This window comes from Myxine glutinosa, chromosome 5 (genome assembly GCF_964187855.1).
Source record: "Myxine glutinosa chromosome 5, kmMyxGlut1.1, whole genome shotgun sequence".
NCBI classification, from domain to species: domain Eukaryota; kingdom Metazoa; phylum Chordata; class Myxini; order Myxiniformes; family Myxinidae; genus Myxine; species Myxine glutinosa.
In genome coordinates this window covers 20,782,589-20,800,675 of record NC_136265.1, presented here as the reverse complement: position 1 = coordinate 20,800,675, position 18,087 = coordinate 20,782,589, and the positions used below count along the sequence as shown (strand labels likewise).

The following is an 18,087-nucleotide window of genomic DNA, read 5'->3' as shown; positions in this document are numbered from 1 at the left end:
GATACTTCTGAGTTAGACGGAGAAATACATCGGGTGGACCTGACCACGTGATCACCACGTCATCCCCACGTGACGGACAGTGTGCGGTCGACGCGATCTGAGCTCCTCATGCCGAGGGCAGAAAGAGAAAACATGATCCAAATCCTCGGGAACCTCACACCGGCCACACAACCCCGTCGGCGTCGGGTGACGTCATATCTGATGTCGGTAGAAGTTGAGAGAACAGTGTCCGAGTCTAAGCTGACATAGGATTGTCTGATCCCTTCGGGAGAGCCGAGGGAACGACCCAGAGAATTGAACCAAATGGTGAACCTCGTCCTCGTGGCACCATCTCCCCTTGGTGGAGAAAACTCCCATTGAGATTTACATTCATTGTTGATTTGATTAAATTATTAAATTCGTTTTAAATTATTATTAAATTCTGTTTAATTATTAATTAATTTATATTATTATGAATTAATTAAAATTATTAAATTCTGTTTAATTAAATTCGAGACTTCTGCCAGAACAGCGGAACTGGGCGTTCCGAATCCGACCTGAGAGCGCGTTTGTCTGCCTAGTCACGTGATTCATTCCCGCCAATGCCCACGTGGGCAGGAACCCAGCACAGGTCGACTGCCGTGTATGTCCGTGAAGTTAACAACCTGTAGGTCATGCCTGTCACTTGCTACAGGTACTATGTAAACCTGTGCTAACCTGTTTCATGGTCAGGTTGTCACCGACTAAACCGACTCCCCCACCAGGTGTCCTGGTTCGGAGGGTGTATGGATATGGACACCCAACAGAATTAAAAACAAAACCCGTCAAGGGGCGGAGGAGCTCCACGTGAGCCAACAGCCATCCATATCTGGTGCCCAACTGTGTCTGCGGATGTCCTCCTGCAGGTGGGTTACCTTTTTCAAGGAGGTATGTGGCAGGATTTGAACTCCAGCTCCCGTAAAACACAAGTAAAAGTACGATGAACCCGACAGTTCACCAGATGATGTGACTGGAGCAAAGCTTCAGGGACCCCCATTCTTTGATGACAGGAGGTAAAGCACGGGGCAACTCTGATGTGTCAGGTTATGGTGGTGGTGTGTCTGGGTGGTGCTCTGTTGTTACCTTTCAGATGGCGGTCCCTTTGAGTAAACCTGAGGCGAGTTTCATGAACAAAACCAGTGACTTTCACCAGGACAAGTCTCAAAATGGATTGGTGGAGTAACACGCTTTGTAAACCTTGATCAACCACCTGGTGGTTATTAGCAAGTTCATGTTGGACTGGGATTCATTCCTGAATTGAGCATGCTGGTTGCATGATGACAGGTGTTGCTCTTCCTTTGATACAGTGCACACCTGTGCACACCTCATAATACGCTCGTTGACTGGTGTTGCCTCGATTACGACAGCAGTCAGCTTATTGGACACAGCTACAACAAATCCCTGTGAATGGAAACCATCAAATACTTTGTTCAACCTGGTTATTTACCCAAACACTTAATTTTCATTCATGCCCCCCCTTGGAGTTCCCTTCGGATGCATGCAAAGTTTTGGGCTGATACATTTTATGGCTTTGGAGTTATGGAAGAGACACACACACATATACATACACACACACACACACACACACACACACACACACACACACACACACACACACACACACACACACACACACACACACACACTCTCTTTTGTTGTTGTAGTTTCACTTTTGTTGTCTCGATCTCCATGAGGAGTTTCGTCGTTTAAGAAATCACGTCATTTTTTGTCTTGTCTGGGATGCCCGCAGGTATAATGAAGCCTCGTCAAGCAGGATGGCTCGGACCGTGGAACAGCGAATGAGGTCATCAAATCCACTAAACTCTCGCTTGGGGGGGGGAAGGAGACCAAGACGATCTGGAGGAAATGCTCATCAAATTTCAGGACTATGTGCCGCCCAGAAAGCGAAGAGAGTTGCCAGACACCGCCCGAAACAAAGGCACCAGCGGAGTGGGGATTCTTTTGATCATTTAATAAAAATTCTGAGGATAATTTTCATGGATTCCGAATACCGATGCAAAGAGGATCTCGGAAAAAACTCCTCGATATGGGAGATTAGCTCTCACTGGCCAAAGCCATATAAATAGAGCAACACCTTCAGCTCTCGCATAAGCAAACAAGAAAGAGCAGAGATTGCATACCCTCCCAGGATGTGATTGTTTGGTGTATTTTGTGTTTTATTGCTGATGTAGATTTATGTTCAATCCAATATAGTGTTGTGGATATTTTGGACAATAGGGGAAGGCGGGGCAAGTTGAGCCAGTTTTTGTTCTTGGAATGTTAGGACTGAACTTACTGATGATCTTGCACAAATGAGTATCTTGCCTTCTAATTTAATCCTTGGGAAACATTTTGTAGCTAGTTCTTACTTTCTATCCCCACACTGAAAGTCACTGTGACTTTTGAAAAAACGGAGGCCAAATGGCTCAACTTGCCCACCTGATGGGGTAAGTTGATCCAACCTCTGGGGTAAGTTGTACCACATAGGGGTAAGTTGATCATTGCCCCAAATAAAGATAACTAAAGTAGAAAACCATTGTTTTGCCAGAAAAATATTTAATGTTGTAAAGTTCTACAACACTGAACGAAATGATTACCTTGTGTTCATGGTTATAGTAATCAGTTACGAACAAATTGAGTCACTCTCATAGAAAAACAATATTGTCAACTGTGGTAAGAAAAGTCAACTCAATCCACCTGTCACAGTTTCAAGTCACAATTAAACAAAAAGTATCCCAAATAGTTGATCATTGCCCCAAATAAAGATAACTGAAGTACAAAAATTGGTCTGCCTGAAAAATATTTAATGTACTTGTTACAACACTAAACGAAATATTTACATGTACCTTGTGTTCATGGTTATAATTCAATGTGGCAGCTGGATTGAGTTGAAAACAGCTGCCACAGTTTTAAGTCACAATAAAACAAAAGTGTCCCAAATACACCCAGAAAGGCCAACAGTCAGACTGTGGCAATTAAGGCACAATATCTTGCCCATCAATGCCAGCTTCATCATTTGGATCTGGAACTAAAACTAAAACATGTCAGAAATCAAGTCAATTAAGCTGCCAAACTGACAAGTCACAATTGAACACAAGCTGTCCAGAACAACGGGCAGAACTGCCAACGCACTTAGGCTGTGGCAGCTTACGCACGATGTCTTCCAGTTCAAATCCTGCTTCATCCTTTGGGTTTGGAACAAACACTGGGTTGTCAGATCCAACTTTTCCAGCAACCTTCTGCAGGAAGACACCTTCAAACTGAAATTCCTCTCCATTCAGTACATCAGCCCGAGCAATGTAATGCACAAATCTTGATTTGCCAGCACATTTGACAACTACAAAGTCACCTTCAATGATATCCATATCACTGTCCACATCTGATTCGTCATCATACTCAACTTCTGAATCACCATCTGTCTCACTGGAACTAGGGGTTTTTGATCTTGGGGGACATGTCTTTTTCCCATTAGCTTTGAACAAGCATCTCTTTGATTTCTTGGCTGATGGCTTCCGTTTGCGATTTTCAGATAGGGCTGCAAGCCCCTGGCGTACTGGGGTGTCAGTCAGAATCTTTGTGCTGCCTTTTTTGCGACCAGCTTTCGTTTTCTTTCTTGCTGTTGCTTTCGGAAATGGGTGAACATCAGATGGTGATACGCATTATTATTATCTCCACCAACATGAGTTGGCAAGTTGAGCCAGACCCTACGGGGCAAGTTGAGCCATGGCTCGATTTGCCCCGTAGGGTCTGCCTCAACTTACCCCAGTCTGAACTTTCTGAGATGTCTCCACATACACACATATTCTATGCATCCATCGTATTAAAGTCTATGACAAGAATGGAGACACATACCTGGACTAACAATTGTCATCTGATATCCATATTATATCTACTAGGGCATGCCCGTACTATATCTATATCTAAAATTATATCCCCCCCCTCTATTTACATGAAATGGTTTGGTCCAAAGCGAACGGCTTGCGAGTACGGTGACAATCCCCCCCCCCCCTCTATTTACATGAAATGGTTTGGTCCAAAGCGAACGCCTTGCGAGTACGGTGACAATCCCCCCCCTCTATTTACATGAAATGGTTTGGTCCAAAGCGAACGGCTTGCGGAGTTTGGTAAAGAAATCGCCATAGCGTGCACAAACGCGCAGGAAAGCGAAAGAATCGCAAATTAGTTTTAATTAGTTTTAAAACATAGTTTAACGCCAACATAGCGGCAACATAGTTTGCCAACGTGAAATAAATGAATACGCTCTCAAATGTGCCGTCCGAGGCAGAGTCTGTTCGCCACGTTCGGCACACGTGATAACTCGCTGCTCTCTGATTGGTTGAATCGTTTTTTGGACATAGCTCGGTAACTACTTGTCCGATTAATTTCAAACCTTGAAAAGGCACATCCTCGGGTCCCCAGCAATATACCTGGCAAGTTTAAAGTATATCGGACCGGTAGTTGTCGAGAAACAGCGGTCACAGACATACAAACAAACATACACACAGAGATTAGTGGAATTATAGATAGACTAGGGCATGCCCGTACTATATCTATATCTAAAATTATATCCCCCCCCTCTATTTACATGAAATGGTTTGGTCCAAAGCGAACGGCTTGCGAGTACGGTGACAATCCCCCCCCCTCTATTTACATGAAATGGTTTGGTCCAAAGCGAACGGCTTGCGAGTACGGTGACAATCCCCCCCCTCTATTTACATGAAATGGTTTGGTCCAAAGCGAACGGCTTGCGGAGTTTGGTAAAGAAATCGCCATAGCGTGCACAAACGCGCAGGAAAGCGAAAGAATCGCAAATTAGTTTTAATTAGTTTTAAAACATAGTTTAACGCCAACATAGCGGCAACATAGTTTGCCAACGTGAAATAAATGAATACGCTCTCAAATGTGCCGTCCGAGGCAGAGTCTGTTCGCCACGTTCGGCACACGTGATAACTCGCTGCTCTCTGATTGGTTGAATCGTTTTTTGGACATAGCTCGGTAACTACTTGTCCGATTAATTTCAAACCTTGAAAAGGCACATCCTCGGGTCCCCAGCAATATACCTGGCAACTTTAAAGTATATCGGACCGGTAGTTGTCGAGAAACAGCGGTCACAGACATACAAACAAACATACACACAGAGATTAGTGGAATTATAGATAGACTAGGGCATGCCCGTACGTGGGTGCCCGTTCCTTGCCAAAAAAAAAAAAAAACGCTACCCGTACGCTCTACCCCGCCCGTACGCCCGTAAACAAAAAAAACAACGCTCTTCGCTTCCGCCCTTCGCTCTGACTGAATTGGGAGAAATAATGCGCATAAGAAATCGAGAAATTATTATTTTCTCCGGAAGAAATCGAATTACGAACCGTAATGGCGCACGTGCTCGGCTCGGCTCGCTCTCACATCGGCCACGCCTACGCAACAACGTGTTCTGTGATTGGCTGCCGGAAGTGCAGTCTTCACTGTCCGGAAGGTCGCATATCGCAGTTACGATGAATCGCAAATTAGTTTTAATTAGTTTTAAAACATAGTTTAACGCCAACATAGCGCCAACATAGTTTGCCAACGTGAAATAAATGAATACGCTCTCAAATGTGCCGTCCGAGGCAGAGTCTGTTCGCCACGTTCGGCACACGTGATAGCTCGCTGCTCTCTGATTGGTCGAATCGTTTTTTGGACATAGTTCGGTAACTACTTGTCCGATTAATATGAAACCTTGAAAAGGCACATCCTCGGGTCCCCAGCAATATACCTGGCAAGTTGCAAGTATATCGGACCCGTGGTTGTCGAGAAACAGCGGTCACAGACACACACACACACACACACACACACACACACACACAGACGACACACACACATCACACAGAGATTAGTGGAATTATAGATAGATGCTGCATATGGAAGAAACGTGAACTTACCTGTTTTACACCTTTTTACTTTTATGGCTGAAAATTGGATTTTTCCCTCTGCAACACTGGTTTCTGTTTCAATTTAGAAAACAATATGGCAGAATTTGGAGTTATGCAATGGGGCATCTATAGATGGTGCCACCACAAAGTCTGACTCATTCATAACTGGCTGGGAGGTGGTGGCTCAACTTACCCCTATGCTCAACTTGCCCCGCCTTCCCCTACTGGCTGGAATTGGGAGGAGCAAGTCAAAAAGGAGGAGCGAAGATGGGATTGGTCGCATGAAGAAAAGGGGAGGAGAATAGTAGGATTGGTTGAGCAAAGTGTAGGTGGGAGGGATGAGGGCAGTGGGGATTGGTCAAATGAAATATTGGGGTGGGAGGCAGCTAAGATCGAGGGATACAATGTGATTGGTCGAATGAAATATTGGGGTGGGAGGGATATCCCGCTGAGTGGGGAGATTGAAGAATGCATATTAAAATATCCTTAATGAGGAAGATATGTTCTTTTGTTCGCATCAGACCTCGCGGAGCCAAGACTCTCCCAATTCTGCTTGGAGACTTCAAGAACAATGTGAAAGTCATTCACTTTATACTACGTGAATGTGAATGAATGAATGAATGGCGTCAGGAAGGGCATCCGGCCATCAAAAAACATTGCCTCAAAAAGGGAACCATGATTGTCATGGGGCCTGCAAGGCTAAACCCTGCTCTCGCAGGGAAAAATGGCCTTACAACGATCATTCATTCATTCACAAAGGATATTCCTGTCACTCTGCCCTCTTAGCAGTATATATACAGCACACGTCAGAAGTAACCTAGCTTCCACGGTCCGCGGATAACCCGGTCAGGATAACCCGGTCTCACATCATCCGTGCCCACATTCAACCGTGCATATATTTGCATATTTAATGAAGTTCGTCTGTCACACTTTGGTTTCCGTGCGATAACCACGAAATAGTGGCTGATTTCCACAAAATTTTGTACACACATGTGTCTCAGCATAACTCAGATCAAGTTTGAAAACCAGCATGAACCGTGCATAAATTTGCATATTTTTGGAGATCCATCTGTTCAGTGTGCCCCAACAGTTTTCCGGACGACAGACTGCTGGTAGGGGACATGTATTGCAGCGCAATACTCAGAATGCTTGTTTACCAAGAAAGCCTCATTTTTCTACAATTTGCTTATAGAACTTAGTATAAAAACATTTTATTTCTATATTTGAGTGTATTAAAACACAACGCAATAATGATTTTCTGAATCATTATTCGATATTGCACAGAATCATTTATCATCTGGGAAGACCCGATCCAACATGACATAAAAAATGATTTTACCATTCTGTGGTTCTCCACAGAATTATGACAAGATGTGGTCTAACGTTGCCTCTTAAGAGTTTACGAACTCGAGCAAACAATTTTGATCAGGGTGCCAGAGATAATTCACCTACTTGAGAAAATCTCAACTTCTGTATGGAAGTCACAAAAAAAATTGCACAAGAGGTGAGCAGGTTATAAACACACGCGTTTGACAGGTTGTGGCTCATATAAATCACTCGATAAAATTTACACTTCCACAATAGCTACCCACCCACGTGACTGATGACGTCAACAATTTATTCTCCCATGCAATTTTTGTGCAGGCCATGCTCAATAAATTTCAAACTCCTCGGATCAAGCTTGATACTTGTGTCATTATGACGTCATAATGAAGGCACCGATGACATCATCATGAATATATGTTGTTCGCCATGGGAGTGCTTGACAATGAGCCATGTTTCAATTTTTTTCCATGCAGCGGTTTTGGAAGTATTGAGGTGCAAAGTTTTTTCCCCTCAAGATGGCACCTGTACCACATGACATATGACGTCATAACTATCATAAAAAATTCTACAGGAGGGGCCGCTGCTCTGGTGAAAATTTATTGGCAATCGGACCAACAATTGCAGAGAAAAATCATACTCCTGTTCTGTGCAGACAGACAGACAGACACATTTCAACATGTCAGGTTTTTTTTTTCCAAGTAACTAGTGAGCCCCAATGCAATACCCTCTCCTCTGGCAAGGTAAGAAGAATAGGTAAAGCAAGGTAAGTATCTGGAATATATATATTGTTGCGGATCTCTGCGCCAGCCTTCTCCCCTTACCAAGGGGGGATTAGTCCCCTTGTCTTTGACTGGCCGATGGGACCCGGGACCTTTGAGGTCCTTCCCAGACAGCGCGAAATAGGGTCGTAGGACTAGAATCACTATTACCTAATTACTCGCGCTGCCCTGAAACGAGGAAATAAGCCCCGCACGAATCACGCGTGCTGAGACGCCAAGCGGTGCGTACACGCAATTCGTGCTGTTTATATGGTGACCCCGGTTCTAGCGATCTCGTTCGTACCATGCTTAGCCAATGGAGAAATCACAGAAGCGGTCGAATTGGGAAGGAAGGAAGAACAGACTTTATTCACATTATTTACAATGATTCCGAGAAAACAAGGACACAGTGCAGCCTTAAAAACAGTCTTACTTAATCCCCAGGACAAACGGGCCCGTCTCACACACAGACACACTCACACGGGGCTTGCAGCTGCAGGATGACATTCACCACGTCCAGGGATGGCTCTCGTGCAGCTCCCTCCGGCCTCCGGTTCGTCCCGGGCAGATGGTAAGTGGAGGGGCAGGAGCTCTCCGCGTGTCGTTCAGCACACACGGGATAATACGGGGCGAACGGTAGGGTCTGGGCTTTGGCGGTTGGCGGTTAACACTGGCGGCTATTGCTGCGTTCACTCGCGTGGCTGAATAGGTGATATTCGCCACCGGCGCGTCTGGCTGCCTTTCCTTCGGCACGTATGTAATACTGAGATATCGTGTAAATGCCCCCCAAAGCGAGTGCTGCTTCAGTCGAGTCCTGTTCACCATTCACTCGTGCTCTCTCTCGTGCTCTGGCAAGTCTTCTCATAAGTCCTTTCCCAACGGGTCCTCCTGGTAGCAAGTCCTCCTTATGGGCTTTGTGCAAAGGCTTTTATAGGCACGCCTCGCGAATCTTCTAGCACTTACGAGACGCACCTTCCCACGCCCTATCACGCCATGCCCTTAGAGCCCTGGTTGGCTGGTGGCCCTTACCGTCATCGCCTCTGACGCGCTCCTTGACGCCGCCCCACCCCGACCCCACGCTCCTCCCTCTTCTCAGGCCTACCTCGTGTTACTCGACTAGCGAGCGAACAAAGGGCAGCGAATGCTGCTGGCAACCAAAGCGTTACAAAATGCTGCGGGCAGCCAAAGCGTAACAAATTGAGGGATCAGCCAAATGGGGCGCGGGATCAATTATGCCCATGGAGGTGGGATTGGAGGGTGGACGCAAAATGAAAGGACCTAAACTCATGGCTTTACACAACGCAGGTATTACTAGGGGAAATGGCCTATTCTTACACATACTATGACATAACTAATACTCTAAGGTGGCCCACGTGTAGCTCGTGGACAAACTATGGGGGGCAACCCGTTAACCCTTAATGATCAATATGTGCCAATCTCAAAACCTTAGCAATATATTCCAACAATACGTATATGTATATATACCTACATACATACAGTCATGGCCAAAAATATTGGCACCCTTGCACTTTCTTTCAAATAACTCACAATTTTCCCCAAAAATATGTTGAAATTGACAAAAGTATTTGGTCTCCACAATTATTTATTTCACTGTTAATATTACAGAACCTTTGTTTTTGATTCACAACTTAATATTTGCTTTTAAATCAGAAACTAAAAAGAAATGGCATTGACAAAATTATTGACACCCGAGACTTAATATTTGGTAGCACAGACTTTGGACAAAATAACTGCAGTCAAGCACTTCCGATAGCCAAGAATGAGCTTCCTCCACCTCTCCACCGGCAGTTTGTCCCACTCTTCTTGTGCAAACTGCTCCAGTTCTCCCAGATTTGAAGGGTCCTTCTCCCAACTGCTGTTTTCAGATCTCCCCACAGGTGTTCAATGGGATTTAGATCTGGACTCAATGCTGGCCATTTCAGAACAGTCCAGTGTTTTGTCTTGAACCATTCCTGGGTGCTTTTTGAAGTGTGTTTGGGGTCATTGTCCTGTTGCAAGACCCATGACCTTCGACAGAGACCCAGCTTTCAGACACTGGGTTGAACATTGCGCTCCAAAATGCCTTGATAATCTCCTGATTTCATGATGCCATGCACACATTCAAGGTACCCAGGGCCAGAGGCAGCACAGCACCCCCAAAATATCACTGAACCTCCTCCATGTTTGACTGTAGGGAAGGTGTTCTTTTCTTTGAAGGCTTCATTCTGTTTTCTGTAAACATGGAGATGATGTGCTTTACCAAAAAGCTCTAATTTGGTCTCATCTGTCCACAAGACATTCTCCCAGAAGGAATTTGGCTTGTTCAGGTGTGTTTTAGAAAACTCGAGTTGGGCTTTTTCAGCAGTGGGGTCCTCTTGGGTCTCCTACCACAGAACCCCCTTTCATTGAGTTGGCGACGGATGGTGTGAGTTGAAACTGTCGTATCTTGTGTCTGAAGGTCAGCTCAGCTTGAATCTGTTTGGCAATTGATTGAGGTGCTTTCTCCACCATTCAAACAATCCTCAGCTGCAATCTTCGATGAAGTTTTCTCTTGCAGCCACGTCCAGGGAGGTTGGCTACAGTGCCATGGGCCTTAAACTTCCTGATAACATTGCGTATGGTGGACACAGGAACATCAAGGTCTCTGGAAATGGACTTGTAGGCTTGACATTGTCCATGCTTGGCTACAATCTTGTGTCTGACCTTCTCAGACAATTCTCTGGTTTTCTTTCTTTTCTCCATGCTCATTGTGGTGCACAGCGTGACACAAAACAGCAGAATGACTCCTTTTCTCTATTCAAACTCGGTTAATGAGTGATTTTTTTAAATATAAAAGGCACCTGCAACTCACCACAGGAGTTCAATTCCAAAGTAAAGGATAATCACCTGCTTGAAATCTAGTTCTTTCGAACAACTTCCTAAAGGTGCCAATAATATTGTCCGGGCCATTTTAGGATTTCTGTGTGGAATAAGCTAAGATTTAGTAATTTTTTAAGCTTTTTTGTTTTCTCCCACTGCAAACCAAAGAAATACATTTGTGGATACCAAAATATTTTTTATTTCAACAATTTTCTGGAAGAAATGGTGCATTATTCTGGACTGGGACTCATCGTCCCAGCGCACCTGGTCACAGCAACGCACACTATCGCACCTCCTGTCTGCAAACCCTGGCTAAATCACCTGAGTTCATCCCCACCGTACAAAGCAACATCAAGCTCACCCTGTTCAATACCCGGTCCCTCAACAACAAAAGCCTCATCCTGAACGACTACATTCTGGATAATAAACTGGACTTTCTCTGTCTCACTGAAACCTGGCAACAACCACTGGACTACTTCTCACTCAACCTCACTACACCCAATGGATATTCATACATCAATAAACCATGCTCGGAGGGCCGAGGTGGTGGAATTGCCGTAATACACCGACAGGACATCAAGACCAGCCTCATCTCCATCTCATCTGCTCCATCATTTGAACACCTGGCTTTTAAACTCTCTGGTCACACACAGTCAGTCATGGCTGTCGTCTACCACCCTACCAAACCACACCCATCATTCCTGTCTGACTTCTCCTACTTTCTGACCCAGCTCTGTTCCCTCTCCCCCTCAATCCTCCTCTTCGGTGATTTCAATATCCACATGGACTCCACTGACTTCACTGATTTACTCACCTGCTTTAACCTCACTCAACATGTCAACTTTCCTACCCATAACCGTGGTCACATTCTGGACCTTGTCTGCTCTACTGGATTAATTTTGCATCATCTCTCTGGTTCCGACCTCACCCTCTCTGACCACTTAGCCATCACTATGACCATCAACATCCCCACCCCAGCACCAAGGCATTATCGCACTATCAACTTCCGTAAGCTAAAAGCTCTTTCACCTACCTCATTCTCATCCACCCTCTCTGAAAAAATGTCTACTTCTCCCTTCGTTGACCTCCACACCCCTTTTGATCTCACTGACTACTACAACCACACTCTCTCCTCCTGCCTTGACCAGCTTGCGCCTATGAAAACCAAAACAGTTTCTTTCACCCATTCTGCTCCCTGGTTTACCCCTGAACTCCGCCTGATGAAAACTCGTGCTCGCCAACGTGAAAGACTCCGCAATAAAACAGGTCTCACAATTCACTCCCAAGCCTACAAGGACCACCTACAGCACTACAAAGATGCGCTCTCCCGCGCCCGCTCCGCCTACTACTCTCAAATTATCCAATCTGGCTCTGGAAACCCAAAAGCACTCTTCTCTACAATAAACAAACTCCTCAGCCCCCTGAACACCACCACCCAGTCATTCACAGTAGACAACTGCATCTCCTTCCTTTCATTCTTCCAATGCAAAATTGACAACATCTACAACAGCTTAACCACTACCGCACCCGCTCCCCCTCAAACCACCTGCCCCCCCTTATCCTGCCAACCCCTGTCTCAATTCTCCCCAGTCTCCCCTACTGATCTCTCTGTACTCCTCATAGGAATGAAAACTGCCACCTGCACTCTTGACCCCATCCCCTCCAGCTTTGTCAAGGCCTCCCTTCATGCTCTCTCTCCACTTATCACTGCAACAATAAACTCCTCCCTGTCTACAGGCATCGTCCCACCATCCCTCAAAATTGCTGCTGTTACCCCCATTCTGAAAAAACCTGGACTCAACCCTGACACCCTAAACAATTTCAGACCCATCTCCAACCTACCCTTTCTGTCAAACGTTTTGGAACGCGCTGTAGCCACTCAACTCAAACATCACCTCTCTGCCAATAACCTGCATGAAACATTCCAATCCGGATTCCGCTCCAACCACAGTACTGAAACTGCTCTCCTCAAAATCACCAAAGACCTTCTCCTCTCCTCTGACGTTGGCAACCTCAACATTCTCATCCTCCTCGACCTCAGCGCCGCCTTTGACACCATCAATCACACCATCCTCCTCACCCGACTTGAAACCACCTTTAACATTACCGGCACTGCCCTCTCTTGGATCAAATCATACCTCTCTGACAGACGCCAGTTCATTTCCATCAATAACTGCAAATCCCCCACTGCTCCCCTCCCCCAAGGTGTCCCCCAAGGTTCAGTTCTTGGCTCCCTCCTCTTCATCCTGTACCTGTCCCCCCTTGGTCACTTAATCCGCCGTCATGGTCTCCAATTCCACTGCTTCGCCGATGACATCCAGCTTTTCATCTCCACCAAGTCCATCTCCACCGCCACCCACTCTATCCTGACAAACTGCATCACTGAAATAAAATCCTGGCTTCAAATCAACTTCCTCAAACTTAACTATGATAAATCTGAAATAATCATCATTGGCCCAAAAACGCTCACCAAATCCACCCATAACTTTGCCCTCAACATCGACGGTTTCCCAGTATCCACCTCCCCTCACATCCGGAATCTTGGCATCATCTTTGACCAAACCCTCTCCTTCGACAAATACACTAAACAGATCACAAAGACAGCCTTCTTTCACCTGAAAAACATCGCCCGTCTCCGTCCATCCCTCTCCTCCACGGCTGCAGAAACCCTCATCCACGCCTTCATCACCTCCCGTCTGGACTACTGCAACAGCCTCCTCTATGGTTCACCCTCAATAATCACCAATAAACTCCAATACATTCAGAACACCGCTACCCGTCTACTCACCCATTCCCGGACCCGTGACCACATCACCCCCGTCCTTTACAAGCTTCACTGGCTCCCCATCCCCCAGAGAATCCAGTACAAAATCCTCCTCTTGACCTACAAAGCCCTCCATAACCTGGCCCCATCCTACCTGACTGACCTCCTCTCCAGACACACTCCCACCCGCAACCTCCGCTCTGCTGGTACCAACCTCCTGACCCCCCCCCCATGCGGACCAAATTCAGATCCTGGGGGGACAGGGCCTTCTCCATCGCTGCTCCCACCCTCTGGAACTCACTACCTCACACCATCAGAGACTCCTCCTCACTCACCACATTCAAAACATCACTCAAGACCCACCTGTTCAACACTGCATTCAACATTTAACCCACAGCATTTAACCCCTGACTATCTCTTCTCCTTCTCCTTCCTTTTGCTTTGATTATTTACCTATTGATTTTTGTCTTTTTGCACTTGTTTTTTGTACTGTGTCAAAGCGCCTTTGGGCTTCTGGAAAAGCACTATATAAAATAAATGTATTATTATTATTATTTGAAAAAAGTGCAAGGGTGCCAATATTTTTGGCCACAACTGTGCATACCCCCTCCCTCCAATGTATTGGTGTAAATGGTGAGTCATGGCGCTCACCTCTACTCCAGCCAATCAGAGCCAGGGACAGTGATGACTGAGTCAACCAATGGGTGTTCAGATTACCAATTATGTCATGACTGATGAACCAATCAGTGTCGCTCTTCCATGGATATGTTTAAATATGCACAATATTTGACTTCGTCTTTGTCTTGCTGTGGATTACCTTGAGGAGTACAGCACGAAAAGCTGCGGTTTTTCTTATTATGTCGTGTTTGTTTTCTTGTATTTTAAAGTTCTGTAGTACCGGAAGGGTTTAAGGGGTCTAAATGGTGTTAAGGTCTCAAGGGTCAAAAGGGACTTAACGAGCATGGAGGTTTTACAAGGTTGGAAGGGTGAAGGAATGTGAAGGTATCTGAAGTATTAAAAAGGTGTGAAAGGTAAAAGTGGTCTTGGATCTTGCCCCCCCCCCCCCAAGACCCTCAAGACCACTTTTTACCAGGATCTTGGTGTGTTATGGGTCTTATGGGACTTTTGCATCTTCTGGGTCTTTGGGTATATTGGTCCTTTTGGGTCCTTCTCGGGTCCTTTAGGTCTTCTGGTTATTTTGGTTCCTCTGGGTCTTTCTGATTTTAAGGGTCTTGGGGGACTTAAAGGGACTTCAAAGGTCTAAGGGATCTCAGCCCTCGACATTGAGTTGGAGCACTGACAGGCCTTGGTTTTCGACGGTCGGAATGGCCGCCCGTCCTGAAAAGGACGTTCTATGCCTTGGTCTTGGTCTTGACCTTGGCTTGTACCTTGGCCTGCCAGCTCGATGATTGTGTGGCGACATTAGTTTCACAATTCTTGTTACTTGTAGGGAAGGCCCTGGAGAGGCTGTGGTCTTCTTCCCCAAAACCACCTGCCCCTTATACAAACCACCTTCAGAAGCCGGCCTCTTCGACGTAGGACCAGAGACGAGGGCATGGCTGCACGACACTGAGCTGGCCATCTGATGATGCACGAAAGAAGAAGAAGGGATCTCAGCAGTCAAAAGGATTGCAAGGTATATGCTAACAATAGGTAATTAATAGACCCCCAACTCCCCCCCCCCCCCCACCCTCCTCACCTGGGTACTCCTGTTAGTAGGTTATAACAATCAAAATGTATTCCCATGCATAAAGAAAGAGGAAACAAAGAAAGAAGAAGAGAGGGAAAAACCAGATTAGGCCGGCACGAGAGGGAAGGAGTAGTCAGCCAGGGCTGGAGGGTGCTGCTCGTGCAAAGGACCGGGCGACCTGAGGGAACCCCTCGGAATCTGGTCATTCCCAAGGGAGGATCTACAGTCCGGTGGTCCTGAAGATGTCAGAAGAGGAGAGACCCAGATGATGAGGATGTGAGCGGTACTGTATCCTCCCGTATCAACTCAAGGCCAGGTCAGGGATCCAAACTGGAGGAGGTGCAGCGAGAGTTCTAATCAGCACGGCATTCAAGGCAGGCCCCACAATAGGGCCCCAGGCAGCCCCAGCGGTAGGCCCCAATGCAGGTCCAGTGGTAGGCCCCAATGCAGGCCCAGCTGTAGGCCGCAATGCAGGCCCAGTGGTAGGCCCCAATGCAAGCCCAGTGGTAGGCCCAATGCAGAGGTACGGCAGCAAGAGTTCGATCAAAATCAACCTTCAGGTCGAGGCGCCCACAGAGGTTTAATCAGGCACAACCTTCAGGTGGAGAGATTGCAGATGGAAACTCTACAATACACGAAAAGGCACTCCGCCATGAGCCCATCTCCAAAATGGCCACTGTTCGAAAGTCTCTGATGTTATGCGTACGATATACGTGAACGTTTCCTGCTTTGCTTATTAATGTTTTCTTGCAATATGTTGATGCCATGTTGGTGTAGTGCGAGCCTGTAATTCTTACTTTTTTCCTCTTAATTTGCACCGGAAAGGGAGGAGACTTCCGGCTTCTTGCTAATGGCTCGTGTGAGCGAGTTGATTGCCGCCATCTTTGCCTTGTTTTATTAAATGTTGTGCCGAAAGGGAGTTTCGTGTCTCGTCCTGTCCGAACCGTTTGATCACGGCCCTTTTCCTGGATCCACTGTTCTCTATTATCCTCCGTATTAGCTAGACTTTACCGTAGGATTCCCGAGCCTACTTTTCAGCCACTCTCCTCTGAATCAACGTCCTGGTGACCTGGTCCCTCCCTTCCCTTGCCCCACAGCCAATCATCAGCTTTAGACCCGTGGGCCGAACCACTTGGTCTAACTCAGAGGCAGTGGGGGGGGGGGGGGGGGGGGGGGAAGAGGAAGAAGAAAAGACAGGTCACAGACCGTTCCAGCTCTGTGCTTCAGATTCTGGAGATGGATGATTATTATAAAGTTCTTTTTTTATTATTATTCTGATTTGAACATCACAACATTTCCACAATCTGAAATCTTACCATAAATTTGTAGAGCAGAATGCATATACACGACTCACAATAAGTTAGGGATATTGTGGGAGTGTGGCGGACACGAAAGCTCACTGGCGTGAGGGAATCATTCCGCGCACCAAGTGGGCGGCGGCCACGCCCAAGGGGTAGGCGTGGCCGCGGGATATACACCAGGCGCGCAGCCCGGAGCGCTCCAGTGCTACAGTTGAGCTCTTATAATAAAGACTCTTGAACTTACCGCATTGTCCGCTTCCTCCTTGTTATACAAGTAGGCGTGCGTAGCACCGCGCTTCATTGGTGACCCTCCGATGTTCTGGTCAGCCGTCGCTGACCACCCTAACCCGCCACAGCAATGGCAACCAACGCGGTCCAAATCAAACTCCCCGAGTTCTGGGAGACGCAAACCGAAGTTTGGTTCCTGCAGGCAGAAGCCCAGTTCCGACTTCGAGGCATCACGGTGGACGAGACCAGGTACTGCCACGTGGTCGCCTCCCTCGGGCCCGGCACGGCCGCCCGCGTCATGTCGGTCCTGAGGAACCCACCGGCCGAGGGCAGGTACGAGGCGATCAAGCGTCTCCTCCTCGCCACGTTCGGCCTCACGGTGGACGTACAGGCCAACCGCCTCCTGGACCTCCCCGAGCTCGGTGACACGCGACCGTCGGTCCGCATGGACCATATGCTGTCGTTGATGGGCGACGAAACCCTGAACGCTCTATTCCGGGCGTTATTTCGACGCCAGCTGCCGGCACGAGTCCGCCTCGCGTTGGCCGGTTCTGTGAGGACGGAACCCCGAGCTCTTGCTGCTGAGGCCGACAGGTTCTTCGCGGCTTTGGACGCGCAGGCGAGTTTTGGCGCGGCCGTCGCGCATCCCGAGGCTGATCCTGATGCTGATGCACCACACCTCGTGGATCCCGAGGCTGATGCACGCCGCGTGGCCGCCGCCACGCCACACCCACCACCACCGCGAAAACCGCGGCCTCCGCCTTCGCCGCAAACCTGGTGCCATTACCACGCCAGGTTTGGCCACAAGGCGAGGAATTGTTGCCCGCCGTGCTCCTTCGGCAAGTCGGAAAACTACAAAGCCGGCGCTCGGTAGCGGCCCTGAGCGTCGGCCATTCCGGCAGCCTTCTTTTTATAATGGACACCTTGTCCAGGCGCCGTTTCCTCTGCGACACGGGGGCACAGGTGAGCGTTATCCCTGCCTCTACGTCCGACAAGCACACCGCGGGCCGGGGCCCCGCGTTGCTTGCCGCGAACGGAACACCCATACGCACATTCGGGAAGCGCTGCCTCTCCCTGCGGTTCGGAAGGCAATGCTTCACGTGGACGTTCGTAACCGCTAGTGTCCCCATGGCACTGCTCGGTGCGGACTTCCTCTGTGCACACGGGTTGTTGGTAGATGTGAAGAACAGACGTCTCGTCCAGGCTGAAACGTTCAGCTCGCTTGCTTGCGCGC

At 47.5% G+C, this 18,087-nt stretch overlaps 1 long non-coding RNA gene across 1 annotated transcript; it reads left to right on the top strand.

Moving 5' to 3' along the window:
• The first annotated feature begins 271 nt into the window (after positions 1 to 271).
• On the top strand, positions 272 to 2,551 carry LOC144892211 (uncharacterized). Its single transcript, XR_013623417.1, has 3 exons — positions 272 to 306; positions 744 to 884; positions 1,769 to 2,551. It is a non-coding gene; the product is annotated as an uncharacterized LOC144892211 (long non-coding RNA).
• Positions 2,552 to 18,087: the final 15,536 nt, after the last annotated feature.